The 16,103-nt window shown below is 46.5% G+C and overlaps 1 long non-coding RNA gene across 1 annotated transcript; it reads right to left on the minus strand.

The window, feature by feature from the left end:
• Positions 1-1,993: 1,993 nt before the first annotated feature.
• On the minus strand, positions 1,994-12,594 carry LOC311617044. The gene is made up of 3 exons (XR_014794039.1): positions 12,526-12,594; positions 11,333-11,433; positions 1,994-2,572 (listed from the first exon to the last, which is right to left on the minus strand). It is a non-coding gene; the product is annotated as an uncharacterized lncRNA (long non-coding RNA).
• Between the last annotated feature and the right edge of the window lie 3,509 nt (positions 12,595-16,103).

Below are 16,103 nucleotides of genomic sequence, written 5' to 3' on the forward strand. Positions count from 1 at the left end.
ATCCGTTAGGAGGCTGCTGTCGAAATCCAGATGAAAGATGACAGCAGATAGCAGATTGGTCCGGGGCTGTGAGGTATCATTAGCAGGCAAAAGACTTGTAGCCTGATAAGATATGGGGAGGAAGAGAAAGAGAAGAGTATGGGGAGTAAGAGAAAGAGAAGAGTAAAGGCTCCAAGGTGTTTGCCTGAGCAGCAGAGTAGACCTGTCACTTCCTGAGAGAAAGGAGACTGTGGAAGATAAGATTTGGGGAAAAATCGGTTAGATTTTGAACATGTCAAACTTCAGATACTTACTAAACATTCAAATGGAGATGTCTGCAGGCAGTTGGACATGGAAGTCTGTAAGTCAGTGGCTAAGTCTAGACCAAAGATGTAACTCTGAGAGTTGCTAGCATCTACATTGCATCTAAAAGCATGAGGCTGGATGAGGTCATCAGGGGAGTGAATAGGTAGAAGGTTGGCTTAGAGGCTGGGCAACAGGAGCACTCTGCCAACTACAGGTGAGGGAGAAGATAGATAACAAGCCAAGGAGACTGAGAATGGCCCAAGAGACCAGCAAAGAACCAGTAGTTGAGGGCATCCCAGAAACTAGTGAGACAGTGAAGAAAGAGTGATCAAGTGTGATCTAGCCCAGTGAGGCTCAGTAGTTGACCTTTGACCTATGAACCAGGGGGTCACAGTTCAATTCCTGGTCAGGGAACATAACTGGGTTGCAGGCTAGATTCCCAGTGTGGGGTGTGCAGGAGGTAATCCTATATAATAAAAGGCTAATATGCAAATCGACTGAACTGTGGAACTACAGGTTGCTGTGACACGCACTGTACTGACAATCAGGGGGCAGACGCTCAATGCAGGAGCTGTCCCCTAGTGGTCAGTGTGCTCCCGTAGGGGGAGTGCCACTCAGCCAAAAGCCCTGAGCCGGGCTCACAACTGGCAAGCACAGCGGCGGTGGCATAAGCCTCTCCTGCCTCCACAGCAGCACTAAAGGATGTCTGACTGATGTTAGTCTCATGGGGAGCGGGCCTAAGCCGTCAGTTGGACATCCCATGAGGGCTCTTGGACTGTGAGGGCGCAGGCCTGGCTGAGAGGACATCCCTCCTCCCCCAAAGTGCACAAATTTCATGCACCGGGCCTCTAGTTAATTAATAATTCTCTATCATCACTGAAATTTCTATCTCTCTCTCCCTCCCCCTTTGTCTCTGAAATAAAAATACATTTAAGGGGGAAAAAGTGATCAACTATGTCAAATGCTAATGATGAGGAAAAGAAGAATTGATCATCAGGTTTAGCAGTGGAGAGCTGGGACCAAAACCAGGTCTGGAGTATGTTCAAGAGAGAATGGGTGAACAGGTGTATACTTACACCTGCTGCCCTCTTTGTGCCAGTGGTTTTAGCACTGTTTGGAACCTTAAAAAAGTCCATTTTCACCCCTAACAAAATGAAGTATAATTTAACATTAGATTAAATAGATTAATTCAGGTTAACAAAACTGCCTTCTCTTCCACAGTAGGGTGTTTTGTCCAAAACAATTGGTTTCATTTTCAGATTTACTTTTTTTCATGAACAAAAATATTGGCTACAGCAGTGTTTTTCAACCTTTTTTGGGCAAAGGCACACTTGTTTCATGAAAAAAATCACGAGGCACACCACCATTAGAAAATGTTAAAAAATTTAACTCTGTGCCTATATTGACTATATATAAAGTAATTCTCTTGAATAGGAATCAAATAAACACCAAGAAAGTATTTTATAATTACTTTATTATGAAATATTAAGTAAACAAAATAGTGAAAAATTATAAAATTCTTGTCTTGTCTGCACCTACGGCACACCAGGAACAGCGGTTGAAAAACGCTGGGCTACAGACTATCATGCCTGTAGCATATATGATGGATATTCTGCATATGTAGTCACTGTGGTAAGTGACTTGTAGTATCTAAGTCAATAATTATGTTTCTCTCTTCCTCTCCTTCTTCCTTCTGGTGAAGCACCCATGATCTGGAAGATGAGAAAAAGAGGAGCCAGCAATGCTTCTAAATTATCTCCAACCTGAGGATGGAGTTAGGTCCCTTTATCCAGTAGCAACACAATGGGTGAACGCAAAGTCACATTCATCGGTCATCACAGGGGGCTGGTAGCACACGCACAATGGAAACCGGGTTCCCGAAATAAAGAGGAAAATTGCCCCTGCTTTCCTTTTAAATGAAATCTTGTGTCATGTTGATCAGAACACAATCCGGAGTTTTTGACGCTATAAATTAGTTGTAATGTCTGCAGTATCATCTTTTTTGAGTGTGAATTCCTCTTTCATCTCCCACAAGAAGAAAGTGGGAGGAAATAGGAGATCACTCACCCACTGATTAACGAGAAGCGAGGGCGGTTTCATTCAAAGGATCATGGTCTTAGGCTGGAAATATAATTATTATTTTATTTATTTTTCTTTTTTCGTCTTCTTTTTTTTCTTTCAACAACAAAGGAGCAGAAAGAGACGGTGCAGCTGTAATAGAGTTACTTCCATGAAATGTTTCTTCCAAGGTGCTGGGAACGCTGAGATAACAGTGCTGTATTCAAACCTGAGAAGCAGAAAATGTCATTTACTGGAAGCATTACATGAAACAGAATAGGTTTTTGTTGTTGTTGTTTTTTTTTTTTAAATCAACCACAGTAAAGTGAAATACAGTAACTGATGGACAATGTCCATTTGATTTCCAATCTTTTTTTTTTCTTTCACTTTTAGGAATCAAAAAATAGAGATAATGATTGTCACTTAATCATCAGTTTTGCTGTTGCTATTGCTGTTCTAGTGACTATAATTAATCATAGAGCATTAGCTTCTGCATGGGAAGCAAGCAAACAAGTAAATACCCACGTTGGCTTACAAGCCAATGAGACAAAAGGAAATATCTAGCTATTACGTAAACGCCCTCCCTTGCTCCTTTTGCACAGATTGTAACTTAACTTTTATTACTGCTCTTTGTCGAACTGTCTTTCTCACAGAAATGGATCTTCGTTATTATCTTAATTTTCAGCTCACTTATCATTTCTTACCTACGAAGCGATTGCACAAAGGTGTTTCCTATGCAGGTGATTCTTTCTGGAGACCGATTCTCCACCTTGCACACCAAGTCATCCATCGCTCTTAATTCTCTTCATTTCCAGGGGTCAGACTATGAAATTCTCATCACTCACCAGTGGGAACCGTTTACCAGGTGATTTCACACCCTGCACGCTGCAGGGCCCATGAAGAAAGGAGACAGATGAAAGGCATTGAGGAGCAAGACTGGCTCTGCCGCGTGCTGCAGTCCGTGCTGGGAGCGAATCCTGAATGCTGTTTCCACATTACTGTTTTTATTCCCCTCGCAGCATGCCATGTCCTTTTGGACTACCAGGATGGTCGTCCAAGAGGTTCTGACACTTGGCTAGGAAATCATCCGACCTGAACCACACTGCAGTCCATTCCACAGACAGTTAGACAATTCAGACTGCTTATTGGTCAGATTGTTCTGGCATGGATGAGCATTTGAACCCATAGGTAAGCTGATTAAATTTTCTTCCTCTTCCTGGAAGCCCAGGTTTATTTTCACATGGGGGAGAGGGGAGGAGGCTGACTGAGAGGGAAGACAAGAATGTCAACTATTTCACAATAAGGGGGAAAAGCATCAGACTACATCCTGTCTGTATTTTTTTTTTTTTTACCACTTCCCATAAGAGAAATCCAGGAAATACACCCCTCCTTTTTCTTTTTTCTTTTTTTTTTTAACAATGAGTACAATTTCGTGCCACAGCCCAAAGACCCTCCTGTGAGTTGTGCTCAACTGCATGTACACAGTGGACAGGATCAGACAGAGGCCAGAGGAGCACTAAGCTCAGGAGGCCTGTGCTGGGGACATGCATAAACCCTCCGTGCTGCTCTCCTGTGTCCGTACTCCCACCAAAGATCCCCACGTTCCCAGGTCTCCGGGATGCAGGTGCCTCTGGAAATCACCCCATCACTTCCTTCTCAACTGACCTGCCCGTCTTCTCCCCAAGCACCCACGTCAGGAGCACCCAAACCTCCTCTGACTGTTGTGTCTGTGGGGACCACAAGCATTGTTTCATCTATTACATTGGGAAACAATGTGTGATACAACAAATTCGCTGAATTTACTTAGTGGGTGTTTCCCTTCAGCATTTCAACAGTCAATCCCATACCATGAGTTCCAGTTCCATGGAACTGGAACTGGAAATACATGATTAGCACATTTTTGGGGAAAGCCTATTTTCACCTGACAAGTTTTTAGAGGGAGACAATAAATCACAGAGAGTGTAAGGGATATTTCCAAAGCAGTGAGCAAGAAAAGAGCAATCTAACAACGTGACAGTTCATCAAAAAATGTTGCTTTGAAAAGTTGCTTCAAGGTTAAGTTCATCCCACGCGGGAATCTCTGGGGTGATCGAAATGTTCTGTATCGTGAGTGAAGAGGTGGTTTAACGGGTGTACGTATTTATGAAAACTCATTGAATTGTACACTAAAGACCTGTATACTTCACTGTGTTTACATTTTACCCCTGGCCACAGACTGGTCAGAGCACCTTTGCGTTACCTTCTACACACCCTGGAACTGGCCTTGACACTTGTGTCTGCTACAACGCAATGGCCCCAGCATTGCCAGTGCTGCCTCATCCTCTTCTCATCTTTGCTGACTTAATCCTTTCTTCCTCTTTCTTTCCTTATTGTTATCAAAATAACCTAGGATTGGCTCTTTTATTTTTTAAATCCTTTTTTATATTACATTTTAACATTTTAAAATCTTCTTTAATAATATAGGTTCATTGCATATACATGTTTTTAAAAGCACAGAGAAGTGAAAATGACCCACTATTCAGACACTCCACTATTCAGAGAAAATGACCATCAGTATTTTAGTCACTCCTTCTAGAAACATTCAGTGGATGCTGACTGAGTGTCCACTCGGTGGCAGGAACTGATCTAGGCACCAGATACCCTGTGATCCACGGGTAACGCCTTTGTATCTGCAGAGCTTACAGGCTAAAAATTAACACGTAGAAAGGGATTTTGGTACTTGTTCCTTTACAGTCTTTTAGCACTTGACAATATATCACTATCTTTTCAAGTGAATAAAAATAATGGTATGCCATCATTTTCATAAGCTGTTTAATGTTTTTATTTAATAAATCCCCTAGTTCAAACAGCTAAACATTTCTAAGTTATAAACCACACTTCCATAAATATCTCCTTGAGAGTCTTTTGCATATGTTCTTAGTGATCTTCTTGCTGGCAAAATAATTTCAGGAATCATTGTTAACATACATGTTTTCTTTCAAACACCTTTCACTTTACTGGTTGCATAAACTTACTCCTTAACTCTCTGTACTTTTGATGAAAGAATCTATAGGTCATGTTCAAAGTCAGGGCAAGCAATGACATGTACATGCACTTCTGTCCAATGTCAATATCAAGGTCTTGAGGGTAGACCCTCAGCAGGAGACTCTTTACCCATTTCTTCCAGGGAACTACCTGACTTTTGATTGCATGAGGGTTTAAATCTCTGAAATGGGCAGAATGATTTTTTGCAACTATATAGCATTTGCCAACATCTAAGGCTAATACCTTGTGTGAAAACTCCAGGCACAGCACAGAGATTTACTATCTGGCCCATGTATGGCCCGGGAGCTGTGGAGGGAGGATAGCTGAGAATGAATCTGGTGGGAGTGGGAGCTCTCCAGGCTATATATTTCTTGAGAAACCTTTGATCCTAGATGACTTGTAGAGAAGTTAGTGGTTTTGCAGGGGAGGAGCAAGTCATTTTAGAAAATAGGATACAGGAAATCTTCACGTTGCATATTTCCTGAAGTTCAATGGTAAATCTATTATTAAGAATGTAGTGAAACATTCAAAGAAACAATTGAACAACATACTTGAACCACAACTATTCAGGGTTCAAGAGTGTGCAAAGCACTATCATAACGTATATAAGACGATTCTTATAATCTCAAGCTAGTACACAAACTTATTTCACCCTGCAATGAATTTGAAAGTAAATTTATATTTGCCATGAAATATAGTATATAAAAACATGTTATAATGCTCTTTGACATGTTTTTGATAAGCTACTGTTTTAAGAGCATTGTTCAAAGCACTATGGTCACAAGGGGCCTGCAAAGATGAATCAGACAAAAACTTGTCATTGAAGAGTGGACCCACTACAGCTATACTGTCTAATACAGTAGACTCCAGCCACATATGCTGCTGAGTGGCAGAAATTTGGCTAGTGTGAACTGAGAGTGTTATCAATAAACCATACACCAACTTCAAAAACTGAGTATGAAAAATAGAATGTAAAATATTTCATTAGTACGCTTTTATAGTGATTATGTGGTGTTGAAATGGTAATATTTTGGATACCGGGGTAATAGAATTATATTATTAAAATTAATTTAACCTGTTTCTTTATAGCTTTTTAATTTTAAAAGTACATGTGTGACTTATGTCCTATTTCTATTGCAGTGTTATCTACACCATTATAGTTACTACCTATATTCAGTATTTATACTATGTGCCAGGTAATTTTAAAAAAATATATCTTATTGAACTTTTTACAGAGAGGACGGGAGAGGGATAGAGAGTTAGAATCATCAATCAGCTGCCTCCTGCACACTCCCCACTGGGGATGTGCCCGCAACCAAGGTACATGCCCTTGATCGGAATCAAACCTGGGACCCTTCAGTCCGCAGGCCAATGCTCTATCCACTAAGCTAAACCAGTTAGGGTTGTGCCAGGTAATTTTATATCAGATATATGTAATCTTCCACAAGGGAAGTTTTGCAGATGAGGAAACTGAGGGGGCAAAGGCTATGTTAATCCATTATTAAACACATATCTCATTTATTTTCTGTGCACCAAGGGCTGTTGTAGGCAGCAGAGAGTTCCCTATTCTTGTAGAACTTACGTTATAGTGGGAGAGAAAGGTAATAAATCAAAAAACAAGTATAAAAAAATATGTCAGGCTCGGCCAGTGTCGCTCAGTGGTTGAGCATCAACCTATGAACTAGGAGGTCATGATTCAGTTCCTGGTCAGGGCATGTGCCCTGGTTGCGGGCTCAACCCCCGTTGTGGGGCATGAAAGAGGCAGCCGATCAATGATCCTCTCTCATCATTGATCTCTCTCTCTCTCTCTCTCTCTCTCTCTCTCTCTCTCTCTCTCTCTCTTTCTCTCTCTGAGTATTTAACCTGTTTCTTTATAGCTTTTTAATTTTAAAAGTACATGTGTGACTTATGTCCTATTTCTCTCTCTCTCTCTCTCTCTCTCTCTCTCCCCCTTCCTCTCTGAAATCAATAAAAATGTATTTTAGAAAATACATCAGGCAGTGACAATGAAGAAAGATGAAGCCCATACATGAAGGCAGAGTGCCCAGAATTGGGAGAGATGGGGGTAGGCTATGTTTTAGATAATAAGATCTGAGAAGGAACTGTCATCTGAGCAGACTATCTCCCTGGCTGGGATCTTCTGGGCAGAGGCAAAAACAAATAAAGGACTAAGGAGTTAAGGAGTGTGTGTGTGTGTGTGTGTGTGTGTGTGTGTGCGTGTGTGTGCTTTACACGAGGGACAGCAAGAGAACCCCTGGTGCTGGAGAGCACTAGACAAGGAGTAGAAGGAGAGGAAGCCAGAAGCATATTCCCATAGCAACTTGAAAGCCACCCCGACTAGGAAATGTTTAAGGATGACTTTGGCTGCTCTATGACACATGGCCTGTTGTGGGCATGCATGGAACCCAGCAAGAGCAGAAGCCGGAGACCCGTCAGGAGGCTGCTGCAGAAATGCAAGAGAGATTTTACAAGGTCTGTCTGACTCAGCCTCTGGAGATTTGCTGTTCCTACAACACAAAGGAAAATAATCTAAAAATTATCCAGAGAATTGGAACAGCAAAGGTCAAATAACTGGATAATTTAAGCTTCAAAATGTATTTGGGAGTCCATAAAGTTATTCAAGCTGGCAGTTAAAAAAAAAAAAAAATCACTGTCTAACTTCATAGGATAGCAATTTGTCTCTGTCCCTTGCTTTCTGCCAATTTAACCTAAGGGAAGTGGACTTGAGATCTGTAATTGGCAGAGTAGGATTTCAGTACATTTAAGTCAAATTCAGATCAGGTAAATTAGCTTTATTTTTACCAAAGAAAATTATTTAGTGAAGCAGATAACAGTTCTGTAGCCTAAACTATTTGCATTGGTTGTCTATCTTCTGAATTACTCTCATAATTGCTAATTCTGAGATTGAGCTTAGTTGTACATGCAAGATAGTTAAAGAAAGAACTAGAATCTGTGTCTTGGATAAATGTATAGATTAGTAGATAACTCCATTCAATAAGTCTGTTTTAATGGACAGAAGTACTTTTAAAAAGAAAGTATCCTCAAGGTCAAAAGTTATGTAGGCCAAGTCCCTCCCTTAAGAGATAAATTAAGGTTTAAAGTAGGTACATAGTTTCAAATGGAAACAAATACAAAGCAATCACAAGGACCCCTAAAAGTCTTGTCATGATTGGGGGGAAAAAAAAAAAAGAGGAGGCTCAATCTCGACCCTCCAGGTGGTTTATTTACTTTGATGGAATTCACTGGAAAATTGTTCAACTCCATATTTCACTGTGACTGGGCATTGGATGTAGTTCCTATCATTCAGGCAGTTTCTCCCAGTGCTAAAAATGTACAGATTACACACATCAAAAGCCTGCTGCAACCATTGCAGCTGAAATTTCCACAAATCTGTGCTGTGAGTAACTGGATAAACAATAAGATGAATGACCTTGTTCTGCACTAATCTCCATATGGCTCTGTGGGTACTGCTCTTGCCTTCTGGCAAGAAGGTTGTTGCTTTGGCTTCTCCCCTCAGACCAGGGATGAGGGGATGGCCCATAGCTGACAGAGCTGAGGGCCCTGCTCTTATGGCCCAGGCAGCCTGAGAGGACTGCAGAAGATGCCCATCTCAGGAGGTGCATTTGCCGCCATTCAAGAAACACCTCCATTATCATAGCTGCTGAGGAAACAGACTTATAAAAAGTAAGAAAACCCTTGCCTGGCCAGTGTGGTTCAGTGGTTGAGCACCCATCCACCCATGCACCAAGAGGTCACTGGTTTGATTCCCCAAGGGAGCACATTCCCAAGCTGTGGGTTCGTGCAGGAGGATCCCTCTCTCACATTGATGTTTCTCTCTCTCTCTCTCCCTCTCTTTTCCTCTCTCTCTCTGAAATCAATAAAAATATATTTAAAAAATTAAGGAAGCCCTTTAGCCATGCGTCCCCCTTCTGGGTGCTTATTTTCTTCAAGAGAGGGCCCAGGCTTTCCTTGGGTATTTTCAGGGCCTCCACACAGCTGCCTCCACTCCCTCAAAAAAGACAGAACTCTGAGTGCCTTGGTCCACGTTCCTCTTTCCACCAAGAATAAATTTTAAAACAGCTGCATCTGTAAAGAGTGAAAGGGAGGACTGAAGTGGACCAGTGCACTTGATCAGCATTTACCTCTAATCTGGGATATCTGGGGCGGGGGGGGGGGGGGGGAGGGGGGGAAAAGATGCATTTAACAAGGTGTCTCTTAGGTGTCCCCCACCCCCAAATAGCTATAGAGTCCCTTCAGCACGAATTGAAAAATCTGAGTGTTGCTGCCCAAAGAGATGGAGCACCTCTGATGCTTCTGTACTGGAGCAGCTTTGGCCTTGGTGGAAGGAGAACAAAACACTGGGAACCAGCTGCTACTCCAGCTTCAGCATCTGGTACACAGGTCACACAGCAAAGTTCATCCTGGGAGGTGGAGCCAAGGCAATGGCAAGGTGGGGTTACCTCAGGTCAGAAAGGATCACACACAAAACATACTGAGTTAAATGCCCTAAGTGCTACACATGTGATACCCCTGCCACTTCACATCCAGCCCTAGCCATAATCTTTACTGCCTTGTAAACCTGAGATGCCTCAGTCTGTGACATGGAATCACATTCTGTTCTGAAACCTACGTTCTGGTGGGATTTACAATCCCAAGAAACACCTCATATACACCTTTCTGCTCACCCCCCCACCCCAATCCTCCCTCCCCGCGCATCTGTATGGTTTTTGTTGTTTCAAATACTTGATCCATGTAGACATTACCCCTTTCATAGGCCATCACACCACTAAGGCTGCTTTCAGTTATGGTGAGCTGGGTCAAATGCCTCCCCAAAAATATATTCTATGTTCAGTGCCATTTTTCGTCATCTATTTGTCAATTCATTAAAAGCCCAGCATAAACATGAGACAGAGGCAAGGCACATTCCCTCTCTTCATGGAATATTCTTCCTCTCATCACTCTCTCTGGGTAACAAACGCTACGGTGACTTTGGTGCCTTTGTCATAGGATTGTCACAGCAGCCAATGTGTGAGCTTGACACCATCCCCACTTGCTCCTGTGGTAAAAGGTTCCTAGTGTTTTAGAAGTTTTCTGTTTTACAACTGACAGGCCTCCTCAATAATCCTCTTTGCTTCACACACTAATAATACCTTACATTTGTACATACTTTCACATGCATTATCTCGCTGAATCCTTAAAACAATCTTATCGTGTAGGCAATTGTTGTACCCCTTCTGCAGAAAGGAACATTCTCTTGTTTACTTCCAAGACAAGAGAATGCTGCTCAAGAAGCATTTCAAGAGGGGCCTTACAGTGTAACCATCTAACTTTCGGATTAATCACTTTCTGGCTGTAGGAGAAGATTTCTGAAATCTACCAATACAAGGATTTCAAATCAGAGACCTTTAAGACAGTGAGTGGGTTGAAGAAAATAATATCAACCTTGGTTCTCCAGGATCGAACTTGTGCGGAAGGAAACTATACAGGGTGCAGTGTACTGTGTCAGAAAAAGCAGAGTTATGCACAATGAATACGTGCGCCCGGGGTTGTGTCAACATTCTCTTCCCAAATGTGGCTGCAGAAGAGAGTGTGAAGCATACCAAAACGAGACAATATTTATGGCTGAAGAAATCCGGCTTCACATAACGGTAATTATGAACAAGATATTTTTCCTTAATAAAATTACTGCAAAACAAAACCTGGAGGAATTAAGTGTTTCCCCATGTCCTCCTCCCTGTTTTATTTCCATGTGCTCCAGAATGATTGCGGGAGGGAGAGAAAGGGAGCAGCAAGCGAGCACCACCGGGAACAGAGGGAGAAAGAAAGGCATCATAGCCAGACGGCCTCTGCTAGAGGGTTGGTTTTGCTTTAGAAACTGGAATGTGTCCAGGCTTGATTTTTATTTTCAATTCACATTTCAGATCCAGCTCCCCAAACTCTTTGATCTCTCTCCCTGTCTCCTTACCCGGAAGAGAACCCTTGGCCTTCTCAGCTGGGAGCTGGGAGCACACGTGGAAAGCCTGGCTCAGATCCATATTCCTGCCAAATTTAGTCACACAAAGGGGCCTGCGAGGGAGAAAAAAAAAGGATGAAAGCGGCCGCCGCCGGGACTTCAAAGGCCGCGCCGCCGCGCCGGGCCCTGCGCAGGCGCCGCCCTCCGCGGATATAAAGCGCAACTGGCTCGCGGCCGCCTGCGCGTCCCCGGCCCCGGGGTGGCGGAGGGGTCCCCGCGGCGCAAAGGGGGGTTGGAGGGGGGACGGGGGTGGGGGGGGGTGATGCCGCGCCTGCCCGAAGCCGGTCCGAAGCCGGGGGAAGGCGCCTAAGAAAAGTTTTCAGAAAAAAGGAGGAGAAAGCTTGTCAAGCCCGGCTCACCGGGCGAGTGGCACTGAGGCCCGCCAATGTATTCCAGCTCCCACAGCACCCCCTTTGGGGACCCCCCCCCCTTCCAGACAGAACGCCCTCTGCTCCGTGCGGGGGTTCGGGCCCCGCGGGGGCTCCCCGTCGCGGAGCTGAGCAGGGAGGGCGCATGGCGGGACTCTAACGGGCCCAGACCGCTCCATGGAGCCCGTGCGCCCCCATCGCCCCCACTGCCCCCCGCATTCTGGACGGCGATCCCCCAGCCTGACTTCTCTCTCTCGGCCGCCTGGGGACTTGGGCCCTGGCCCCCCGGTGAGCAGAAGGTCTGTCTGCTGGCCGAGCCTACACACGGTGGAGGGGGACGTGGCCCCCGGTGGGAGGACCCGGGCCCTGGACAGGCGGTCCTGGGGCCCCACCCCAGCGGGACGCCGACGCCCCGCTCGGCCCGCGCCCGCACCCGCGCGGGGGTAGAGGCGCCCAGGGCGGCGGCGGCGGCGGACCCCGGCTCCGTGGGCGGACCCGCCGGGTGTCCGCTGGCGGCCGGATTTGGGGAGGACGTTTGTATGGTCCCACGAGTCCTCCGTTCCCCGGGCGGGCGGGCGGGGCGCTGGGTTTGTTTGTCTTAGGAGGGGGCGAGGGGAGGCGGAAGAGCCCCTGGGACACAAACCGCCGCTTCCCTCGTCCTCCCTCCTCCTGCCTTTCCCCTCCGTCCGTCCGTTAAGCCGGAGGCGCACGGCTTCGGGGCGCTGCTGAGGCTGGAGTGGAAAGTCGGAGGTGCCGCAGTTCCGTCTCTGTCATCACCTTCTCCGTCTTTTTCTAGTCCTTCCCTCTCGCTTCTCTGGAGCATCCTCTTCCGCGGGTCCCCGCCACCCCCTTCCTTTTGGGATCCCACCAAAGTCGTCGCTGGGAGCGAGTCCAGGCCACACAAAGGGGAAGACCCGGGGCTTGGGGAGGATGGAGAGGGGGGGGACACAGAGGGGGCGGAGAGGGCTCTGAGGGCACCGCGCTTTCTCTCTCCTCCCTGTAATTAGGGACGGCTTGAGTGTCTGAAGCTGACTCCTCTTGGCAGCAAAATCGCCGGGGGTTTGCGGGGGGGTGGGGGGGAGAGTGAGGAGGGGGAGAAGACTGGGGCGAGGTGTGTGTGTGGGGGGTCATTCTCCCAGTCCTTCTGCAGGCACCCAGCGGGGTCTGTGCCCGGTTTGCCCCGCAGACTTGGGGGCGCATCTCCAGCCCCCGCTCCCCTCTGTTCGCGCCGGGTGGGCGGGCGCCTCGCCCCCCACGTGCAGCCGGGCCGGCGGCGCCCGGCGCAGAAGGAAGTGTTGATATAAAACAAGTCACTGTTCGTTCGCTAACAAACCAAACCCCAACCGGCCAAAGCCACCAAGAAGAGGGGAAAAAAAAAACAGCACATCCAGCCAGCCAGCCCCCAGCAATTGTTTCACGGTCGGAATTCAATCACATCAAAAAAAAAAAAAAACGCCCCCTGAAACCCACATCCTGAAGGAGTGAACCTGCAGCCTCCAGTCCTCCGCTCGAGTTCACACGGACAACCCGCCTCTGCATCCGAGCGCAGGGGGCAGCGGGCGGCGGCGTGTCTCCCGCGTCGCACCCACTCCATCCCGGACCCGTGCACCCCAAGAGGGGGCTGCATATATTCACAGCTGCCCGCCCCCCCCCCCCCCCACACACACACGAATGAGAGACCTCCGGGCGACAGAAATGCCTGTGCCCGGATCCACACGGAACCTGCAGGGAGGAAGGATGCTCTTCCCAGAGTGATTTCGCCCCTCTGTGTCGCACCCTTATCCGGAGAGACGACTTCATGTGGAAATGCCAATCTCCTTCCCAGACAAAGCTTTAAAAAACAACAACAACGAAAAACCTAGGTGAACGCTTCTAGTAATGCTTCTTTAAAGAATATTTGCAACAAAGATAAGGACAATTGGCCGACACCCCGCGCACGCCACGGGGAGGGAACACAGTCACGCACACAGAGTCTGCCTGTTGGGTGATTTTGTTGGAAACAATGTTTCCAAAGGAGAGGGTGATGGCCAAGTAGGAAAGGCAGACACTTACCCTGGGCCCTTCTAGCGAACAGATCCCACTAGTGATTGTCCCCCAAAACCCCATCTTCTGGGGTGCCTAGTCTTCAGGACACCCGGAGTTGAACTTCAAATGGCTCAAGGAGTTCAGGTAATTAACGTGAAGGGGGGAATGGAATTCGACTGAGTTGCAACACTTAAAATGGGGATGTAGGAGTCCTCCTTTTAATCTTTCTCTGGCTTCCAGAAACAACCTTCTGGCCATGCTGCATGCCCCCACCCCCTCCTTGAGCTTGATGAAAGGAACTTCTACTCTGGCAGCTTTGGTGAAACTGCATTTTCCAGTTCTTTTCCTGTCGCCAATTGGCGCGTCTGTGGGAGGGCTTTTGACTTTGTTTCCCCCGTATTTCTTTTAGAACAGAGGCTATCCGTGTGTAACATAGCTCCAAGTCCACATTTCTAGGACACTACACTCGCACCAGGTGTGTAACTTCAAGGGGAGTTGTGTATATGGCCACCAACCAAAAAAAACTGTTTTCTCTCCAATCTTTTCAGTATTGCTGTATAGACATATTGCAGTAGAATATTCTTTTTTTAAAATTTTTCTTCTCTAAGGCATAGCATGATTGGATATGTAAAATGGATTTAATGTTTTACGCTTCCTGGCTCCTTTCACCAGCCCCGATAGAATTTACCGTGACCATTGGCCATGCTCTGTGACTTACTAAACCCTTTAAATGATAGTTTTTAAAACTGCTTCCTAGAAAATTCTCACCTCTGGGACGTAGTTATCAGTAGGCGAGGTTTTAGGTGCTCATTTAGATCATTGTTGAGGTCTTTACTTATCAGTGTCCAGCAGCATGCAATTCCCCCTAAGGAAAAGAAGGATCTTTGCCTGATGGTTGCTGTACCATAGAGCTAAAGGCTGATTCTGTAGAGCTTTCCTTATTTTCAATTTAAGGGTGATGGAGACACATTTCTTCCTGCTCCCTGTTTACTGTTCTGAGGTTTTACAGATGGTTACTGTATTGGGTATAATAATTTTGCCTGGATTTTTAACTGAAGGGGTTTGACAGTCAAGGAACAACATGTAATGTGTTTTTCAACTTCAACTTAGCTTATACTATAACGTTCACAAAACATCGTAAGTCCTGTCGTTGTATAAAACGCATCAAAGAGACGGGTGGAGGCTGGAGAATTTTTGAGGTTGGATTCAGATTTGCGACTTCAAGGGTCCCTTTGAGCTGGCGGTCCGAGGTGCCAAAGACTGCCAGCTCCTCTCTCCCTCCACTGGCCTCACTCTCTTGGGTCCCTTTGCCTTCTCTTCCTCCTCCTCCTCCTCCTCCTCTTCGGGTTGTTTTTGCGTCCTCCTCAAGAGGTTCCCGCACATTGTGGCGTGTATCTCCGAAAATCCACGGAAGATCTGGCGTAACTCTCTAGGTGAGGCTGTCATGGAAGAAATCTTGTTTAAAAAGCGATAATGCGGGCCCTTTTCTTCTTTTTTTTTTTTTTCTTTTTCTTTTTTTTCTTCCTGGTCCTATTATTCTAGGTAAGTATGTGCTTCCTAAGCCTTGGACATTATATTTAGGAGAGCCACAACTCTCTTCCTTGTCCTTCTTGCTTCCATTCTCTCTTATTACGGTTGAGCAATGTCTGTTATATTTCCCTTCTCCTCTGTCCCCATTCCCGCCTCATCCGCTGGCCAGAGCATCTATCAATGTGGTGTCGATCACAGCGGCGGCGGCTTCTCTTTCATCTTCCTCCCCTTGCAGGGCGGCGGGCGGGCGGGTTGTGGGGCGGAAGAGAGTAGGCGGAAAGGAGGTGGGGGTGAGGCTGGCAGAGGAGGGGGGGTAGACGAGAGAAGAGATACTTAAGATGATGAAGTTAAACCACTCGGGCAGTTTCTTGTCAATTTCACGCGGGCAGAGCGTGCCTCTCAGTGGGTTATAAGAAGCACCCGGTCCCTCCTTCCCTCGCCAAGTTGCCTGATCCTTCCCTCCAGGAGCGCGCGCGCGCTCGCGCACACACACACACACACACACACACATCTCACACACACACACACACACACACACACACACTCACACACATACACCCCCAAACTAGGACTGGTCCTACAGGCTCTGGGAAAAGGAAAGGAAAAAAAAAGTCCTCAATCACCACCTCCAACTCGCGGTCCCCCTCCTCCCGCCCGCCCAGCGGGCAGCCAAGGAGAGCTGGAGGCGGGGGAAGAGGGGGAGGAGAAGCGACGCAAATGGGTAGCTTTTCAGCGCCGGCGAGGCGCGGGAGGAGGAGAGGCGGCGGGAGGCGCGGCCGCTCACCTGCGGGGCCGAGCGC

This window comes from Pipistrellus hanaki (assembly GCF_964339955.1).
Source record: "Pipistrellus hanaki genome assembly, chromosome: 1".
NCBI lineage: Eukaryota > Metazoa > Chordata > Mammalia > Chiroptera > Vespertilionidae > Pipistrellus > Pipistrellus hanaki.